We start from the raw sequence: 15,833 nt of genomic DNA, 5'->3' as shown, positions 1-15,833 counted from the left end.
ATATATATTAATATATATATATATATATATATATATATTAATATATATATATATATATATATATATATTAATATATATATATATATATATATATATATATATATATATATATATATATATATATATATATTATATATATATATATATATATATATATATATTAATATATATATATATATATATATATATATATATATATAATATATATATATATATATATATATATATATTAATATATATATATATATATATATATTAATATATATATATATATATATATATATATATATATTAATATATATATATATATATATATATATATATATATATATTAATATATATATATATATATATATATATATATATTAATATATATATATATATATATATATATATTAATATATATATATATATATATATATATATTAATATATATATATATATATATATATATATATTAATATATATATATATATATATATATATATTAATATATATATATATATATATATATATATATTAATATATATATATATATATATATATATATATATATATATATATATATATATATATATATATATATATATATATAGGCGCGCTTTTTTATAAAAAACAAAACAAAATATATGAATGCATTTTTAACAAATAAAATCATCATTTTCAATTTAATACAATATGTAATAACAAAAACTAAAAGCAAAACTTGAAACCCCAATAAATGAAACTAATTATTTTTATTTTCTGCGAACTTATTTTTCCGGTCGCCATCTTTAAAAAAAAAAAAAAAAAGAAAAAAAAAAGTCAACTTCCACCCGTCCAACTCATCTCATATCTTTATGGTCGTCAAATAAAAAGTAAGTATTGCTTGAGTTTAATTGCTTTGGGGTTTTAATTACTACTATTATGTTTCCCTTTGGTTTTGATCTAGAAACGAGTCAACATTCCATGGTTTCATACAAACGACGAATAGTAATTTTATGGAATTCTTTACAATCCTATGTTTTTTTTTATTTTTTCTGTTTTTCTTTTGTGAGTATTCTGAAAACGATTTAAACGTCGCAAATCTAAATCTAAATTCTAACGACTCAATAAGAAAACGGTTTTGAGGCGGTATTGATTAAGTTAAATTTACCCCATCCTCCGCCCACAGAAATAAATAAATACTCATATTACAGGATGTGAAGGAAAAGTTTAATATATATATATATATATATATATATATATATATATATATATATATAAAACTTTATATATATATATATATATATATATATATATAGGGTAATCTCCAAAAATACCGTTAGGGCTTACAACATGGCCGCCAGAAGAGTCACGTGATCCGGTTGATCCAAAACATGAATCGCCGTATTACGAAACCGGAAAACGCAAATTTATCGCAAACTTTGACAAACAAGCATAATAATTAATGGTGTTGGGACGATTCCTAATTTTTATACGATTCCGATTCCGATTCCAGGAAAGTATTGATTAACGATTCCGATACCAAGTACGATTCCGATTCCTAGGGAATTATTGTTTTGAAATATACCAGGTAGTTTTATACTTATGGTCGGTAGTTCCCAAATATGTTCCCTAACTTTGGAAGAGATATTTTATGTCTACACCGTCGTGTTTTGGTTTAAATAAAATTATTATATAGTAAACTAAACGGAAAAATTAGCAAAATTTATTTTAGAGAAAATTTATTTTACTTAATTGGAATACAGAAAAAAAACAAAGAAAATAGAATTTATCCTTCAGAGCTAAAACAAATAAAATAGAATTTATATAACAGAACAAAAACAAGAAAATTAGAGAATAAATTAACACGATTCATTATTTTGGTCCTCATAATTTACAGATTTAATGAATTAAATAAAAAAAATATAGCGGAAGAGAAAGAAAATATATACTAATTAAATATAAAAAAAAGATAAATATTTCATTTAATAATTTATAAATGAACGTGCGTAATGAAAAAAACAATATACCACGTGACATGGCGCTGTAGATACAAAATAACCCTTCCAAAGTTAACGACCATATTTGAGAAATATCATTAATCGAAAGTTTTTGTATTTTATACCAAAAGGTAGGTATAGTGAAAAGTTACAAGTAAAAGAATTTCAAAAACGATTTTTTGTTTGGCTATTGATAGTTGTATTTGTGACGGCAGTTCTTCAGACTTCCATAATTCACAAAGAGTAGTTAACACCTATTGTTTTTTCTTACTTTTTCATTACTTTTATACGTTGTTTCTAACGTGAAGAATAAGTTTAGCCAAACTAATTTTGAAATAGGGTATATCAAAGGAACACATATAAAAATGATACCACTATAAAAAACAAATGAAATACTAGATAAAATTGAGCAAAAATAATTACCAAAATTACAGAAAAAGATAAAACAAAACAAAAAATGGTGAAGTTTGTTGAGTGAAATGAATTATTGAAAGAAAATCAATTGAACTAATAGAAATGTTAAATAAAAAAAATGTCACATTTCAATATTTTTTTAATAATTAAATTCTCAGGGTTGTCGAAATTAAAAATTAAGTGATTTTTTTTATTAGACTTATTTCGAAGCTTGTTACCTTGAAAAATACATTTTAAACCCTGTTTTTTTATAAATAAATTGAAAAAAAACGCAATTAAAAAAATTTAATTGATAATTGAAACTTTAAAAACATTAAACATTGAAAAATTACTTATCTCACAAATTAACGTCCAATAAAGTAGATCCCATCTTCATACAGGAATTCGGTTATAATAAATATATCTTTCCCAAACTTAAAAATTAAATCTTTTTTTTTTTGGGGGGGGGGGAGTGCTTTAAAATCGCCGGGGAATGCCGCCTAAAATTTTAAAGAAGTAAATTTTAGGAGTTTAGTGCCTTTCAAAGACGGTTATCATGATTTATTATCATCCTTTAATTTCCTTTTTTCCTCCCCCACACCTTTCCATGTGGTTCAGTAGTTAACCAGTGCTCCTGTTGCTGTCAGTCAGCTATCTTTACATAAGTTTTAATTTCTAGTTAAAAGAATTTTTCATGAATAGAATCAGCATTTTTAAAAATTATTTTTTTAGTTGTATATATTGTATTTACTCTTTGAAGTTAAGGAAGGTTAAAAAAATTGGTGACTTAGGCAAAAAAAAAAAGACACTGCGATTTCGACCTTCACTAATAAAACTGCTCTGAGTGACTAGTTGGTAATTTTTTGTTCCTTTTCTTTTTTATTTTGCTCCTCCAATTCATTTGGATGCTTCAAAGTTAAATGTTTTAACATGTTGGTTGTGGTCATGTTAGATGGTTTTGTTCCTCGTGATATTTTAATTTGACAGACTTTGCAAATGGCTTTCAACTCATGATCTTCATCAACTTCAAAAAGTTTCCATGCAAGACTTTTTTTGGACTTTGAGGCCATATTAGAAAATTCAGTTTATCTGTAAACAAATACAAATTACTATTAAATTTTGTTTTAAAGCTAGTCACTTATTTGGATAATTAATTGAAAAAATCCGCTAAAAAAGACAAAAAGAAAAAAATATAAAGGGATGGAGCGGTAAATTGTACCAACCAGTAGTTAACAAAAAAAAAACCCAAAAAAACTTATAGAATTTAATTTTTGAAACCAATGTATAAAAGTTTACATAATGAAATGCAAATATGCATTTCTTTTGAATTTTTTTTTGTTGACTGTGTTCAATTCACACATGGTTGATGTGGTTCAATATTGCTAAACTATAAGTCTTAGGTAAAATTCTATTTATAAATACTTTTTAAAATGAAATTATTTAATTAATCATAAATATTATTTAGACATAAAAATTAATTGATTACAACACCTTTTAAAAAATATATATTAATTTCTTTTTCGTTCAGCAAAAAACTGCGTCAAACACTTTTTTTTTAATTTTCAATTTAAAATTCTAGAAAAAAGATTATATTATTCTGCTTTTAATATAATCAAATTCAGGGTTTTATCTTTCTGGAGAAAAAAATTTAAAAAATGGATTTTATTTCAATGAAATTTAAAAAAAAAACAACTCGACTGAATTGAATTAATTACCCTTAAATTAACGAAGGGGTTATTTAATAACTTTAGGTTTGGAAGAGATAGGTATGGGGTCGGTTTTTTTGAAACTTCAAAAGAAGCCGACTACTGTCCAAATTTTGCGAAATAATACGTGATCAATTTCATTTTAGAGATATTTCTTTCAAAAGCCTTCTTTTAAAAAAAGAAAAAAAAGTATATTGTTCTATTAAACCTTTTACTGTTTAAATAATTTGACTTTGCTCGTTTTAAGAAAATATAAGTTGAAAAAGCATTTTCATTCACTATTAGAAGATTTGTCAGTAAAAAAAACAGTCGCCAAAAAGATAAGCATTTTTTTTTTTTATTTTTACTCGCAATGTAGAGCTCTGCATACTTCTTTTCAAGTTAACTCTTTTGTAGTTTTGATCACAATAGATCTGAATGAATGAACCTTGTAAGGGAGGGGGCACTAAGCATTGCCCTGTTAATAATGAATTTCTTTGGTTTCTTTTTATAACATGCTACATTTCTCTCTTGCAGTTAGAAATATCAGGATTTTTTTTGATTTTTTTCAACATCAGACTAAAAGAATCGTAATGAAGGAATCGGAAAATTAAGGTATTTTTTAACGATGCGATTCCGATTCCGATGCCTCCCAAAATACACGATTCTTACGATTAACGATTCCGATTCCGATTAATCGTCCCACCACTAATAATTAAGTACAAAAACAGTTTTTCAATATCATAATAATAAATAATTTATTTAGAACGGTCATTTAATTTTTTGTTGAGAAACAATCACAGTTTGTTTGTTTTTTAAATGTTTACAAAATGTCTACGAACGTGCGTAGACATTTTATAAACATTGTTTTTAAAAAATAAAAAATAATACTTCTATTATGTTTTAAACGACTGTAATAGTTTATTTTGGAAGTATATTTCATAAAGAAAATTGACAACCCACTTTAAAAACAGAAATTACGAGTTTTATATATTTTATTCGCAGTTTTTTGTTGGGGGTGTCAAAAATTCCGCCTAAAATTCTGATACACCTAGTCGACCACTTGTTTGTTCTGAATAAAATACTTTTTATAAACACTGTTTTAACTAAAAACAACCTAAGATTGTTTCTCAAAGTTTGCCTATTTTTATAACAACATTATATCAACAAAAAATTAAATACAAACAAATTGTGATTGTTTGTCAAAGTTTGCCTTCAAGGCTGCATTTTCCATTTGCACGATTCATGTTTTGGATCAACCGGATCACGTGACTCTTCTGGCGGCCATGTTGTAAGCCCTAACGGTATTTTTGGAGATTACCATATATAGTAGGTACAGGCAAAAATGGGAGGGGGGGCTAGTTTTGAAAGTCGATTTATCATAATTTTTTGTAGGTTTCCGACTACATTTTGATTGTATTTAAAAGATTAGAGACTAAGGCTAATTTCCTAAATGAAAAAAATATTTGTACACGTGAAAAAAAAAAGTTACGAAAAATGTTTTCACGGCAAGCTAACCAATTCAGCTAAATTTTGAAGTTAAAGAAATTCATTGTAAAAATCCTTTAAAATTAATATTTGTTTTCTGGGTCTATTTCAAAGATAATTAGTAAAGTCCGAAGATATTGAATTAAATAATAAAAAAAATCCCACCTTGTTTGTGCAAAAATAACTTAATTGGCCCTCAAAAACAAGTAATTTACCGTTCGCCAAAAAACGCAACCAATAAAGGTTTGTAAATACAATTATAAGGAGGCCCAAAATTTCAGCCAATCGAAACGCTGTTTCAAAATGAATGGTGTCAGATTCCTTTGTTTTTGCCCAGACGTGCATCCATACATTCGTATTCTGAACGTTTATATTCATTTTTATCATTTTTTAATTTAATTATTTTTTATATTCCTGTTTTTAAATTAATTTTTTTAAATTATTGTTTGAGATTATATAAAAATTATGTTATGCCGAAAGTTTCACATTCTTGCGAGCAAGGAAATTATTAAAATCTTGCATATAAAAATTATGCGAAATCTGTAATTTAAAAAAAAAGTTGAAATATTTTTGCTATTATAATTTTTTTTTTGTGTGTAAAAATATTAAATAAACAATGCTTAATTCAATGGTAATATCAGTAGTTCGAGAAATTCATTTTTCTTTGAGTTATATCGAATTCATTAATACGGACTTTAGGGGCTTTTTTCGTAATGTTCCTGTAAAAATTATTTTTTATTGTTACAAATTACGATGCTTTATTTATATAAAAAAGCAAAAATAATTTCTTGCATTTTTTATTTACTACTGAAAACTATAACTTTATTAAAGGTATTTTTTTGTTTTAACAAAATAATACATTTCCACTAAGATTTAAATAAAAATAATTAGTTCATTATATTCCACGATCATTATTTGATAAATACGGAAAATTTCATTAAAATTGGTTAATTTCCTGACTTTTGGTGAATTTTTAAGTAAAGGGAGGGGTCAAAATGTTTATTCATTTTGAGCATCGACATTCATTTTGCCCGTACCTAATATATAGACTTATTTATAGTAATCCGAATTTTACTGGGTTAACTGTTCATTGTTAAAGTGTTTTTTCATCAATACCTCTTACGAAAGACTGTTCTTGTAAAAATTTTCAAACGAATTGAATTTGTCTGAATAGTCTTGAAACAATTGTAACTAACGATGAAATACACTATTTGTTGCTATCAATCTATTCCTTGATGTCTTGATTTTGTGAAAACAATATATATATATATATATATATATACAATAAGAATTACAGTTAAGTTTACCAAAATGATCCAAGATGGCAAAACTAAAGTAAATTATAAATATTAAATAATTAATATTTATAAAGTAATCTCAACCAGATGTAAAAGCTCGATAAAACCAAATAGGAGATAGAGCTTATAATAAGAACAAGTAGTTAATAAAAAGTAGAAGTACCCCATATATATATATATATATATATATATATATATATATATATATGAGGTGCTTCTACTGTTTATCACCAAAAATTGGGACACCGTTTTTTGGGCACCTGTTATTAGAATCGGGGAGAGAAATCAGTATTTTAAACCATGGCCAAAGTATGAAATAAATTGCAAAAAAAAATTAAACTAGATTTTAATTACTTCTGGAAAGAACTATAAAAAAAAAAGAAAGAAAGTAAAAGAGAACACATATCCGTAATTGTTTCATTGGAAATGTTTCGATTTAATTAATGAAAACAGGAAAGTTTTTCATGAAACATATACGGGCAAAAATGGGCGGACAAAGTTTTGAAAGCTGATTTATCATAATTTTTTTGTTACTTTTTGATTGTATTTGAAAGATTACAGACTAAAGTTAATTTCCTAAATGAAAAAAATATTTGCACACGTGAAAAAAAAAAAAAAGTTATGAAAAATGTTTTCACCGCGAGCTAACCAATTCAGCTAAATTTTGAAGTTAAATAAATTCATTGTAAAAATCCTTTAAAAGATAAATATAAGTTTTTTGGGTCTATTTCAAAGATAATTAGTAAAGTCCTAAGATATTGAATTAAATTAAAAAAAACACCTTGTTTGTACAAAAAATAGCTTGATTAGCCCTCAAAAAGCAAGTAATTCTGCCGTTTGCCAAAACGCAAACAATAAAGGTTTGTAAACACGATTATATGGAAACCCAAAATTTCTGCCAATCGAATCACTGTTTCAAAATTAAGTCATGATAGTAAAAGGAGGTAAGGGGGTCAGATTTCTTTTGTTTTCTCCCAGATGTGCATCCGTACATTCCTATTCTGAACGTTTGTATCAATTTTTATCACTTTTAATTTAATTATTTTTTATGGTCCCCCTCGCCAAACTTTCACAAGAAACACTCGTCTAGCTGTAAACACTATCAATAATTTCCCCCACTCTTTGTCTGTGCCTAAACCTAAACGTAGATTCCATGAACAAAGCTTCTTTCTTAGAACTGCACGCCTGTGGAATTGTCTTCCATTTTCCTGCTTTCCGGCTGACTACAATATGGTTGTGTTCAAGTCTAAAGTAAATAAGTTCTTGATGAGCCGTTCCATATAAGTTATCAAATTTACCAAATTTTCATTACTAATGATTACTATATTGACCAATTTCTACTGTACACTCTTTAACCCTTATCCTTGAGTGGCCTCTGGGCCTTGATAATGTGGTGATGCCTTTGTAAAAAAAAAAAAAAAAAAAATGTTCCTGTTTTTAAATTAATTTTTTTTCAATTATTGTTTATATTATATTATAATATTAGATTATATAAAAATTATGTTGCACCAAAAATTTCAGGAAATTATGGAACTCTTGCATATAAAAATTATGCAAAATCTGTAATTAAAAAAAAAGTAGAAATATTTTGCCATTATAATTTTTTTGTGAGAAAATATTAAATAAACAATGCTTAATTCAATGGTAATATCGGTAGTTTGAGAAATTAATTTTTCTTCAAGTTATATTGAATTCATTAATACGGACTTAGGGACTTTTTTCATAATGTTCCTCTAGAAGTGTAAGCCATGTTTAGTTTCAGAACAGTTTCTGATGGTGCGTTGTTCTAAACAAGTCTTGAGAGGTGACTGGTTTGCAGTAGACAGAACAGTTTCCGATGGTTCATTGTTACACACAAATCCTGAGAGATGACTTGTTTGTAGTAGACAGTTCCACAGAGCAAAATATTCTTCCCGTGTCAAGACGGAAAAAACATGTGAAATTGCTAATGAAAAGGTTTAATATTTATGGAGCAATTCTGGTTTCTGATTGGTTGGTAGCAGAATGTGAATCAATTCGATTCGTCAGCTCCTAGCAGCATCGTTTATAAATAGAATCGCCCGACTGTGTGGGATCATACCCCATTATGAATAAAAAATATCGCAACATCCCCCCCCCTATTTTTTTATAATGGGGAAGTCCCTTGTGTTTGTTTTGCTCAAAGATAAATATATTTTATATTCAATTATACATAACAAAAATTAGAAATCATTTGGATCTTAAAATTTTAACATGTAAAAAGACGCCGTTCAGATGTCAAAACAGATAGATATGTGTACAGAGAAGAGAAATAAAAGAAATGGAAGGTATTTTGACCTTAAAAAGGGGTGGGTATGTGAAAAAGAAACCATTTCTTAAATTTGATTATGCAGTTTTGTAAAAAAACGAAAACAAGAAAACGAATACATATAAATATACATAAAAATAAACATACATGCAATATGTACCCGTTTAAAGAGGTTTTTTTTGTTGTTTTATTTTGTTTTTCTTTGGGGGGGTGTTAATTGAAACAATGCAAAAAAAATAGGACATTTTGGAAAAATAAGAAATAAAACTAATGTCCACAAAAAAAATAAAAGTCCATTATAATTTCTGCGCGCCTTAAAATAAGCATGCAAAAAGTATTTTGTTGAAAAGGAAAATTACAAAATGTTTTTTAAAAAAGTGATCTTTTTTTTATTTCAGCAAAAGTATTAGTTACGCATTAATAGGTTAAAGTGTTAATATAAATGAAATGGATACAGTTTAACGTCTTGTCCAGGACTATTTTTTTTTATATATAGAAATTTATATACATACAGGGCCATGAAAAAAAAGAAAAAAGTATTCAGTCGAATCTCCCCAAAAAGTTTGGAGAAAAAACGCCTTAACTTTATTCTTGTTGCAGGTTTCATGAATACATCAGCGATATTTTGTTCTGAAATGTAATTCAAAATAATGGATTCCTTTTTCACCTCGTTTTTTATGAAATGGTATTTTATATCTATATGCTTAGATCTTTGGTTGATTATCATGTTCTGTGCTAAGACTATACTAGCTTGATTATCACAATTAATTACTATAGGACTTCTAGTTAATTCTGGCTCTAAAATAGTCTTTAGGATATTTTTAAGGTAGAGTGCTTCTTGGGTTGTGTGTGTGATCACGATAAATTCTGCTTCACACGTAGAGAGAGTTACAATCTGTTGCTTTTTAGATTTCCATGAAATAATAGGCCCATTTTCTGAGAGTCTGAAACAATATCCAGATATACTCTTTCGATCTTTGTTGTTTCCCCAGTCTGAATCCGAAAACCCTTCTAATTTTAGGGGATTTCTTGATTTTCTAAATACTAAATTCTGTTCTTTAGTTCCTTTTAAATAACGCAGGACTTGTTTAGCTCTGTTTAAATCTTTCATGTTCGGTCGTGATAATTTTTGTGACAGTTTTGTTACTATATAGCATATGTCGGACCTGGTTGCTGTCATTAAATATATGAGACTACCTATAATTTTGCGGTATTGTTTGTCATTTATTATTTCAGATTCTGTGTGTATATTTTTATCAATATCATTTTCAACCGGTGTAGAGCGTTTCTGCACACTCCCCTTCCAAATTTTAATAGTATTTTGTCGATGTATCTCGATTGATTCATCATAACAAGTCCTTTGCTTTGAGTAAATTCTATCCCCAAAAACCAGGATATTTTGCCAAGATCAGTCATTTTGAATCTTTTACTTAATTTGTTCTTAACATCGATTAATATTATGTCACAATTTGATGCGATTAAAATATCATCGACCCACAAAACCAAAATCAGTAGTTTATCGTCTTTGTGTTGGGTATATAAACAGGGGTCTACAGCGCATTGTCTAAATTGTTGTTTAATAATATAATCATGAAATACTGTATTCCAACACTGAGCACTCTGCTTTAGACCATATAATGACTTGTTAAGTCGCCACACACTATTTTTATTTTTCATTATAAATCCCTCTGGAGGGGTAATATAAATTTCACAGTCTATTGGGTCATTCAAATAAGTATTTTTTATGTTCATTTGATGGATGTTTAGGTCATATTGCAATGCGACTTGCAGTAAAATTGTCGTTAGGCTTGTGGTCGGTGAAAATGTAGAAAAATATTCTATACCATAAATCTGAGAGTAGCCTTTAGCAACAAATCTAGCTTTGTACTGTTCTATGCCTGATGTTGTAGTCTTTTTTGTAAAGACCCATCTTGTAGAAATAACATGTTTATCTTTTGGGAGAGGCACTACCGTATAGGTTTCATTTTTGGTTAAGGCATCTATTTCTTTTTTCATGGCAATTTTCCATTCATCACAATGTTCTGAATTAATTGCTTCGTTAAAGCTTTTTGGCACATTTTTCATTGCATAGCAATAGTTGATTTGATAATCTTTTATATTGTCGACCACAAAAAAATCGGGTCGCCTTCTATTTCTTTTGGGATATCTTTCGACTTTATCATCATCATCATCATCATGGACACTCTTGTCTCCATCATTTTTATTGTCTTCGTTTGTTTTAATTATTTCAGGAAATATAATTTCATCTTCTTCATATGACGGGTTTCCGTTTGTAAAATTAAACGTGTCTGTGAATTTTACACATCGGATTCTTTTTATTCTATTTTTCTCTGGAAAAAATACTAAATTGGCTGGACTGTTTTTTTCATATCCAAGAAATATACCTCTGTCGGCATTAATATTCAATTTACTCTTTTTATCTATATATGCGAAGCAAGTTGAACCAAATATATGCATTCTGCTTAAATTTGTATTTTTACCACAAAAAGATTCATATCGAGTTTTAGATAGTGTTTTTTTTAAAACACCTGTTGCGTAAATAGGCTGCCGCCATAAGTGCGTACATCCAAAGGTTTTTGGGGAGTTTTGATTCAATGAGTAGCCATCTTGCCATTTCAAAAAGTGTCCGTCACGCTCTTTTAGCAGTCCCGTTTTGGTGTGGCGATCTAGGAGCTGATTTTTCATGCTTGATATGATGGTTAATTAGTAAAAGTTCAAAGTCTTTATTGGTGAATTCTGTACCGTTGTCAGAGCGAATACACTTTACTTCACCGTAGGGAGACATGTTGGCTAGATATTTTTTAGTTGCTAGCATGGAATCAGATTTGGTCTTTAAAAAGTAAACCATTATTAAACCTGAATGGTTATCTACGAAATTCAACACATATCTATAATGTTCTCTGGCCATCGGTTCCACGGGACCGTTCAAGTCACAATGCACCATTGATAGGATTTTTTTTGCCTTCTTGTCTGGTATCTTGCTTTGATAGTTTGTCATTTTTCCTAGCGTACAGATGTTGCAGTTGAAGTTTTTTGATGTTTGTATTTTCATTCCATCAAGTGCAGTCGGCAACTTTTTGATATCAGGAATATTGCAGTGTCCAAGAATTTTATGCCATGTCTGTAGATCATGGCAGGCGATTTTCGATGGGACTATGCTATTTAAATGATATAGTCTTCCATTTTCTTTAATGTTGAATACCAGTTTTGATTTATTGGGGCTAAAGTTTATATTTGCAGCTTGTTTTGTGGCAGCCTGTACAGAAAATATATTTTGTTTTAATTTTGGGATTAGGAAAGCGTTTTCTAGAATACAGAAACACTGTTCACCTTTAATGTTCTTTAGCGAGATTTTAGCATAACCTCTTTTCAAAACGATATCATTTACTCGACTCCCGTCAGCTAGTTTTACAAAATGATTTTGTGGCTTAAAGTTGGGATCAAAATTGATAAAATCAGATTCCTTTGTAATCACATGTGCCGTGGCCCCACAATCGACAAGAAAATTATTATTGTTTGTTGAAGCATTAAATGTACACGAAAATAAAAATGTATGTTCGGTAACAGAGCTCTCAACATTTTTAATGGATTCGCCATTTTGAGTCCTGTATCTACATTGGAAACTCTTGTGATTAGGTCGTCCACAATTATAGCAAATAATTTTTGTACTTTTCTTAGGAGAAAAATTGTTTTTGGTAAAGTTGCGGTTTTTATTCCTGGCATGGCTATAATTTAATTTTGGTGTTTTTATGTGTGTATTTTCAAATTTCATGATATTTGTGGAATCGTTTTTTTCTGTGATCATTTTTTCAGTTTCTTCATAACTTCTGAGTGCTACCTTGAATTCGCTAAAAGTCATGGTTTTTTCTTTCTGGGTTATCACGGTGGTAAATGGCTTGAAATCACTCGGTAATCCCTTAAGGACCATGAAAATTAACAGACTGTCACTTATAACTTCACCAGATATTATTAAAGAATTTGCAGTCGTTTCAGCTATTATAATATAATCAGTAATAGTTTCGGCTTCCATTCATTTTAGAGAGATCAGTTCAGTGTATAAAGAAATAATTTTGGGTTTTCCTTTCGATAAATAATGCTCTCTCAATATGTTCAATGCTTTGCAGCCATCGTCCAGGGCTTCTCTCATTACCAGTGATAGACTTCAGGCATCTAAACACTGTATTAATTCCGCAAAGACAGTTGCGTTCTTTTCAATGAAGTCGGGGTCGTTTCTGTTTTCAGGTTGTGTTTGAAGTACTTTGTGTAGCTTTTGGATTCGTAGATATCCTAGAAATTTGACTTGCCACAATTCGAATTTTGATTCGTCTCCATCGAAATAAAGATGCACGCATAGCCCATTATGAATCAAAAATATCGCGACAGTCCCTCTAAAAATTAAATAATTGTTTAAACATCGTTACAAATTATGATGCTTTATTTATATAAAAAATAGCAAAAATAAATTCTTTCACTTTTTTTACTACAGAAAACCATAACTTTAATAAAGGTATTTTTTGTTTAAACAAAATAATACATTTCTACTAAGATTTAAATAAAAATAATGGCTTCATGGTCATTATTTGATAAATACTGAAAATTTTAATAAAATTGGTTAATTTCCCGATTTTTGGTGAATTTTTAAGTAAAGGGAGGGGTCAAAATGTTTATACATTTTAAGCATCAGCATTCATTTTGGCCGGACCCATTTTTATTATTAAAAACAGAAAATAAAAATGACATTCATAATTATTTGAAAACCAAAACATTTATTGTATAAAAATTCATCAAAATATAACAAAATACTAAAAAGTCTGCGTAAGAAAATATAATTTTAATAAAACAATTTTGTAATGAAAGCAACATTGGATTTTTATAAAATAGTTTTTTTTGTTTTTTATTTTTACTTCGGTCATAGTTAAAAAAAAAACGATTCCTCCCTCTGATTTCAAGGACAGGTGGCTGAAAAATATGGCATCTCAATTTTTGGCGATAAACTGTAGAAGTACCAAAAAAGGTGACAATACTGACACTGATAGCAAAAAAAAGAACAAAGAAAAACATTGGAGTCTCATGCGTGGGTGTGCAGCTGGTTATAGCAAAAATCATTTTCACCACTTTTTTCATTTAAAAATTTATCAAAATTCAGAAAATCCACCAAATATCATTTTCAGTATTTATTAGCTAACAACCCCAGAATATAAAAGAATAATGAAAGTTTTTGTACACAAAATACTCTTGTTATACTTATATCTTTACGTGCTAAAAACACATCAATTGGAAATGCTAATGAGAAATTATAGAGTCAGCTTAAATCATGAAAAAAATGCTATTTTTTTATTCTTTTGTTGTCAGAAGCAAAATGTGACACAAGGTCGTTTTTATGTGGAGTTAAACCAGCTCCCCCCCAAAAAGCCAAAGGGGCACTCTGGTTTGGTCCAAAAATAGTAATTGTCCCAGTATAGAAGGTTTCCCCTCCATTGACTGGGACAAATTACTTTAAGTGCAGCATCTGCAGATCAGATACTACACCTTGATCCTGGCCCGAAGGCTTAGAACAACACTATTGATGACTTGAAAATGTGCTTGGCAAGAGCTTGGAATGGTATCCCACAAGTTACCCTGAACATGCCACACAAGTTTGGATTTCTAGGTTAAAATGGTGCAGTGAAGTGCACGGACAGCATTTTGAGTATCTATGAGTATAATATAACACATGTCTTTGAAAAACTTTGTAAAAATTATGTTTTGTAAAAATAAATTGTTGATTAACAAATTTCCCACTTTTCTAATGAAAAAACCGCTAAAGTCTGTGTTAATAAAATCAATATCACTCAAAGAAAAATTAATTTCGCATATTCAAGATATTATCATTGTAAAATAATTTTTAAAAAAGGCACTTTTACCATTGTGCTATTTTTTAATAGTTTTTCAGGTTAAATTCAAGCTTCACAATACCTTTTTTTAATTGGTAGAACATTATAGTTACAAAACATCCTCCCCTCTCCATGTTAAGAATGGCTTTCAAAATAATGTTATCATTTCAGCACCGTGGCAAAAGTGCACAAGTACCTAAGAAAGGAATGAAATAATTTAGCAAGGTCTTTCGCAATAAGTAAATTCTTTCTCGCTCTTCTCTCTGTTCTTTTGTCATCGCAAAAATATTTCTAATACATCAATTCCTTTTCAACATAACCACATTTCGGTAATGGTGCACAAAACCAGACCCTAAGTTTCAAATATGGCGGCTGGTCTGTCAATTGAGGTATGGAAGCACAAAATGGATACAATACTTCTGCTATTTTCAAAACTGATTACTTTTGAGCAAACTATTCAGATATTTTTGTTAATATATTTTTCCTAACAGTATTGTTTTTTAAATATAGTTTTTTTAATGTACTATATTTAAATATACTTTATTTACATACACTTTATGTAAACCTGTGCAGTTTATTATGATCGTCGCTGATTTAAAAGAAAAAAATGTTTATAGTTAACTATGTTTTGCGTTTATTTTTTATCCCCCCCCTTATAATAAAAATATATAAAAATATGTAGACATTCTTAATCAATTGACTTTGCATTTTTTAGTCGCATATCTTTTTCAAATAACTATGTTTATTTTGCCAAACTATATATTTCTATGTGATTAAAAATGCAAAATCAATCGATAAAGGTTTCATATTTTGATATATTTTAT

The sequence above is a fragment of the Euprymna scolopes genome, chromosome 45, assembly GCF_053919585.1.
Source record: "Euprymna scolopes isolate OS-2025 chromosome 45, ASM5391958v1, whole genome shotgun sequence".
Lineage (NCBI taxonomy): Eukaryota > Metazoa > Mollusca > Cephalopoda > Sepiida > Sepiolidae > Euprymna > Euprymna scolopes.
This window is presented reverse-complemented; position numbering follows the sequence as displayed.